General features: G+C 31.5%; 1 pseudogene; it reads right to left on the bottom strand.

The window, feature by feature from the left end:
- Positions 1 to 3358: 3358 nt before the first annotated feature.
- On the bottom strand, positions 3359 to 4327 carry LOC104803089 (annotated as a pseudogene).
- Between the last annotated feature and the right edge of the window lie 2697 nt (positions 4328 to 7024).

Below are 7024 nucleotides of genomic sequence, written 5' to 3'. Positions count from 1 at the left end.
GTGGCCACGTATTTTCACAGTCCGATTTCCACGAGGGGCCCAGCGACATCTCTCCTGCGTAGGAGGTGACAAGTCCCGTATTGCATGTCTACTATCTGCATATGATTCGTGAACGTATCTGAGCAACGCCGTTATGATCATCCGGTTAAAGACGACGTTTGACGCAGTCAAGACACGTCACTCCTCATATCAGATACTCTAGACATCTCAGGTCTGAGGATCCAAGAACGAACCGCTGTATGAGATTCAAGTCATGACTCATGTCCATGTGACAATCTCATGCGGGTCATCCAGTAACTCGTTCCAAACGAGAACCCATGATTGTGATTTGCATCTAATGCATATGATCATAATCATTTATCACACATCATGCTGGTCTTAATTCATCATTGTTCCCACAATGATAACTGACCAGGGAGTTTAGAATCATCTGCAATGATTCAAGGATATTTACCGTAATATAACAAACATGCTAATCATATAACGGGAAAAGTAATGCATTCATAAACCAATGAATCAATACATAGTCAAAATGTCATATCACGGATCATCGTAGAGCATTACAACCAACAATCTCCCACTATGCTCTATGATCTATCCTACAAGCATCTAATCCCCATACCCACAACATGACCATCATGCTTTGACGAAGGGAGAGGCTTCGTCAACGGGTCGGCAATATTATCATCTGTCGACACTCTACTTATTTTCACGTCTCCTCTGTCGATGATTTCCCTAATCAAGTGAAATCGCCGAGTATATATATATATATATATATGATATGCTCTTTCCGGATCTTCCACGCCTCTGCTTCTTCTAAAACTTGTTACCCATGTTTTTGTGTGAAGATACATATCCACCCATATTCGAATTCTCCTGGAATCCAAATGTTAAAAAGATCAAATCCAGGATGTTCCACGCCACTACTTCTTCTAAAACTTGTTACCCATGTTTTTGTGTGAAGATACACATCCACCCATATTCGAATTCTCCTGGAATCCAAATGTTAAAGAGATCAAATCTGTTAATGAAATCTCAAAGATCTCTTGAAGATGAAAAAAGATAGAAACTATTTAGATTGATATCAGTGATACGTTAATATTTAGAAAATATTTAGACTAAATAATTTATCAAATTATCGTTCTTTATATAATTAGTTTAATAAATAATATATATATATATATATATATATATATATATATATATATTACCAATAAATAATTCATGTCCAAAAAACGATCTTAAAAAACTCAATTAACTCACCTAATATTTATTCAAAAACCCTTATTTTGCTAAGCCAAAAATAATAATATTATTTAGAACATATAAACACAATTTCTTTGAAGAATGTAAAAGGCTATCATACATTTTCCAATTTGAACAAACTCATATAATAATTAATCTTGGCCACCGTTTTTGTTTTCGTTAGTGCTCTAATGAATATTACATTGCATATTATTTTCGTTAAAAATCAAGATTATTAGAAAATCTTGGAAATCCTCACTAAGTCACTCCCACATGCACACAACTTTTGATAAAAACAATAAAAACTATTCATACAAAATATTTATACAAACTCAAATCTAAACCGAACACCAAATCTAATACTAAACCGATATTCTCTAATATATATATATATATATATATATATATATATTTTGAGAGAGATGATAAAATGTGGATGTCTCCCAAGTCAATGCGAAACTTTTAAAATGATACATAGGGAAGAAAAAAAATTCTAAACCACCAAAGATAATATATAACTCACATGCATTTGTATGAGGATTGGTATTTCTTGACGGTTTAGATAGACCCCCTTGACTTGCTGTCCGTTGTAGGTTTGTTTCGTATTTTTACCCTTTTGCATCGGGGATCCCGTTTGCTTTAGTGTATTTCATTACGGTTTCATTTCTGGATGTAAAGGAACCTTTTTTTACCAGTAATACGAATCACACGTAAACCAAAAAAAAAAAAAACCTCACATGTATCAAGAAGTCAATACAATTTCAAACTTTACAATTTGTTCTTCGTCTTTGGAGGACTCTCGAACATCCAGCTTCGCCTCCTGTACATCCCACTTCGCCTTCTGTCTTGCTGATGGAGGAAGCGTTAGTTTTACAATAATTAAAAGAATTATCACTGTTTTGAACATGAGGCCATTTTTTTATATCGAGCTCTGTTTGCTTCATGTATTATATAGAAATGCTAATAAGATAAAAATACAATAAATTAAAATTGAAATTAATTACAAAAAGAGAGCTACCGTTTTTCCATTAGTAGATTAGTGAATAGTCTATCCAATAATAAATATTCTTACTACCATTTTTGTTTGTAAGTAGTGGAGTGGACAATAAATATTGTATTTAAATTATAATAATACATTTATAAGCCATATTCTATTTTTATGGTTATTAGCTGGATAATAAATATTCTTACTACCGTTTTTGTTTGAAAGTAGTGGGTATTCTATTTAAATTATAATATAATAGTACATTAATAAGCCATATTCTATGTCAATAAAAGTTAAACAAAATAATGTAACTCATAAAGTTTTGAAATGACCAATCAAAATTTAAAAAATTGCCACATGGGATGCTTAGGTGGCTTCACCAAATCTTTTTAAACTTTTTTATTAATATATATAGATATAGATTTAAAACATTGAATGTTGTCTCTACAAATATCGGCACGAATTTGTGTATTAATATTTGCGAAGGTATTTGAATTATACCATCACTTATTTATGTATCTTTTTTTTGCTGTAGTTCTATATTTTTTGGAAGCCGTCTACATCAATGAAATGCTAACTTGAATTGGATTTTTTTTTTTTTTAGCTTACATGTTATTTTCTTTAACAAAAACATAAGCAAAAACAAAAAAAAATCCAATTCAAGTTAGCAATGAATCCGTGACAATTCGGATCCACCATACAAAAAGGTTGTTAATTTGTTCATACACATATGAACTCGTTCCAAATCATATAAGATTATAAAGTATTCATAATATTTGCATAGTTGGATTTGTCGTGGCTATCTAGAATCGTCTGATTTTTTTTTCCTTTTTTCTTTTTTTTTATAATATTTTTTTTTTTGCAACAACGTTATAAGTATTAAAGGGGCTCAAATAATGCCAGAAAAAATGAATTTTTTATATATATAAAAAAAAATTGTCAAGCAAAAGCCCAATATAAGCGATGATGTCATGAAATAAGAAGAAAAGCCCAAATGGTCGCAGCAAAAATGCAAAACGAGCAAACTCATCTATATGGGCTCTAACTAGTTGCGTGTTAGACCATAACCATATAACGGGCCATAATTGTAGGCCCACTCTAATAGTAAACAAGGCCCATAACCTTATTTGGCCCACGTTATTTTTTTTTAAAAAAAAACAAAGAATAAAAACAGAGTTTTCTCATGAGATGGCATCATAATCAATGATCACCGAAAATAAAGAAACTTATCATGAGATGAAACAAAATACGTCATCATCATCGTCGTCATCATCATGGATAGCTTTTTTGGGCATTTGAAGACTGAATTCAAGGCTTTCAGCTTTGACCAATCAAAGATTCAAAGCTGTTGATAATCTCAGGCCAATCTTAAAAGTTTAACCTCAAGAACCCAAAATGGATTACAAGAATCGCATTCGCATGGATTTCCGCCAGAATCTATGCCCTTTTCAAAGCTCGTCTTCATCCCTCAGATACTCTCCAACATCCGCCTGGTGAAGCACAACGATACCATTCGGGTCCAGTCTCCGACAATCCTGAGTACTCTTCGCCGCAATCCTGAAACCTAGAGGGACATCGGACATCGAGAACACGACAACCCCATCTCCAGGAGCAATGCTCTCTGTAATCCTCCCCAGCCCGCCTGTTTGAGCCATACCTTGTGCTTCGCGTTCGCGGCAAGGAGACTCAGCGATTGGATCGTCAGGTGGAAATTCCCGCCATGGGTGTACTTCCCGGTGCATGTTCCGAGGGCTACGAGGTCTTTCCGGGCGACGTTAGTGGCGCGCTTCACGAGCGATTCGCTGACGTAGAATACCCTGTTCTTCTGGAGACGGAAGCTGTATCGACCCGGTTCCGGGTCGGGTCCTTCGTGGGACGGGTTATCGACGATGTTCTTGAGATTACCAAAACCACCCCTTAAATTAGAAAATATTACTAAAAATTCCTCATATTATGTCTTAATACAGAAGGATCCAAAATGTGAGGTCTTCTCGTTTCGAACTTCGAATTGAAGTGAACAACCAATCATTCAGTGAACCGCTTTAAACCGGAAATTAAAACCGAGCGCTTAATGTATTTACTATTTAGGCGGCCCATTTGTTCTTATTTGGGCCCATTCAAATAGTTAATTTAGGCCACTTACGACCCATTTGAAAATTAATAATATTACGACCATATATTATTTACAAAATCGAATAGAAAAATCATAAACTTTTCAAATTTAACAAATTAATACCTTAATTATATATATATATGTGTGTGTTTCTATATATATATTTGTGTTTTTTCACAATATGTTTTATTAGTTTGAGAAAGAGAAACGAAGTGTTATGCATTTGTATGGTTGGTTATATATGGTGATTGTTGATAGAACTTGATGTATTGGTTTTATTAATCGTATAAGTAAATATTATTATATACGAATGTTTGAGTATTCTATATGTAACTATCATACATACTGAATTCATAGGTATGGAGATTGCAAAACCAAGGGTTCCGCTAATTCAAAAGGAGGCTTTCCCTCAACAGCAATATCGGTCGGTCCATATACATATATATAAATTCAGTGTAACAAAAAATAATGTTTAAAGAACAAGTTGGCTGTTGTGAATATCGACTACAAGCTTGTTCCATGGACATCGACAAGACAGAGGAACCCCTTACACTCTTTTTGCATAACGAATGATTTTCAGCAGCAATTTCCATGTTTTTTTTTTTTGCATTTATTAGTTTCCACAACCTCTATCACTGAATTTCCTATAATTGACTAAACAATAATTTGGTTAATTACCTAACCCCATACACAACAAAAAGTGATGATTTCAAATTTTAAAACCCTTTTTGTCGCAAAGTTTAAATTTACATATTTTCTATTTGTTTTAGATTTTTTTTATTATATCAACACTTATATTCCTTTGAAAATTTAAAAAAATGATTAAAAAAACTATATTTCTACCTTGTAATCTATGTTTTTAGCTGAACTAAGTTACGTTTAGAGTATGTTTTTGAAGCTCTAAATCTGTGTTTGAAAAATAAATATGTTTGCTTCTATTTTAACTCTTTTTTATATATCCAGAAAATTATGCAATCTAATACGAACTTTCTCATTATTTTCTTAACTTTTCATTTTCTTAAAACACCAAAGTCGTTGGGTTCACTTATAGATATATTAAATTCTCTATACACAATGCACAATTCTGAATTTATAACAACTTCTAACCGTTATCATTAACTTGCTTCATAAATTTGACATTTTACATTACAAATGTCGAAAACGTTGCAAATTCGCCTATCTTTTTCTATATGAAGATACAACTTAATCGTAACATTATATATATATATATAAGTATATATATATACGCACACGTGTATATATATGGTGAGATCGATGAGAGGTGAGGGCATGAACGAAGAAAAAATGGAAGAGATGGACATTGTGATTGTGGGAGGGGGCGTTGCGGGACTTGCAACATCCCTCGCTCTTCACAGGTATGTATCACTTTGTATATTTTTATTCTTCTTCTCCTTGGACCGACTCTTGTGTAATATTAATTCCACACGAAATATATATTTAGATCCGAATTTGGACACACACACAAATACATCTCTGTCTCGTCCACACCAAACAATATCGCAATTATTAATACCAAAAAAAAATATATTGTAATTATTAAGCGTATTTAAGGTTTAATAAAAACTTAAAATTTTCTCTTGTGATTCTCTATAAATTAACATATGCATAAAATATAAGAAAACCATTCTTCTATATCAGCATAACTATATAAAACTAAATAAATTAGATTCAAATAATATAATTCGCTAGAATTATGTTTGATGGGATACATATATGTTGTTACAAAGGGCTCAGCTTAAAATTGTCTATTGTAATTATTTATAATTTAATATATGCATTACGAATAGAAAATCATTCTTCTGTATTATCATGAAGATACGGAACTATTCAACTAACACGATCCTAATGGGGTGTGAGGTTGCACAAGGCCCAACTTTCAAAAGGGACCCACCTTTAGAATGTTTTGGTTTTCATTTTTTTTTTTATATTTTTTAATAATTTATTTTACTTTTTATAATTTATTTTACTGCTGAAGGATTTTTTTTTTCAAATATAATCAAAGAATAATAATTTTTATCTTGATTAAGATTTGTTATCATTTTACTATATTAAATTTGCGGATAATTTAAAAAAAAATTTAAAAAACTATTTTTTATAAAGGTAATAAAATTTAAAAAAAAATATTTTAAAAAAACTATTTTTTAAATTATTAAAAACTAATATTAAGGATTTGTTTTCCGTAGTGTTTTGTAGTCGAATCTGCTTTAACCAAAACTCTCTCCGTATACAGACTTTTTTTTTAATACAATATATACATACATATATCCATTTGAAATTTATAAAAAAATATATAATATTTTCCTTTAGAATATATTTATTTATATCAAATTTTATTTTTATTTAATAAACTTAAATTTAGATATCTATAAAATTTGATATTTATTTTTTTTATGTAATTTAAATTTTATATAAATCTTTTGGAAAATCTTTCTTTGAATTCACTACAACTATATGTTTGAATTGGTATACATGTATATATGATTGTTATAATGTTTTTTTTTTGGTAACTAGATTGTTACAATGTTAAACATGGATTTTGTTATATTAATTATAATACGATGTAGGAAGGGTATAAAGAGCGTAGTGTTGGAGAGAGCCGAGGCGGTCCGGTCGGAGGGAGCCGCACTCGGCGTTAACCCTAACGGCTGGGGGGGCCCTCA

The sequence above is a fragment of the Tarenaya hassleriana genome, unplaced genomic scaffold, assembly GCF_000463585.1.
Source record: "Tarenaya hassleriana unplaced genomic scaffold, ASM46358v1 Cleome8, whole genome shotgun sequence".
NCBI lineage: Eukaryota > Viridiplantae > Streptophyta > Magnoliopsida > Brassicales > Cleomaceae > Tarenaya > Tarenaya hassleriana.
Note: the sequence above shows the minus strand (reverse complement) of the source record. Positions and strands in the feature narration are given on the sequence as shown.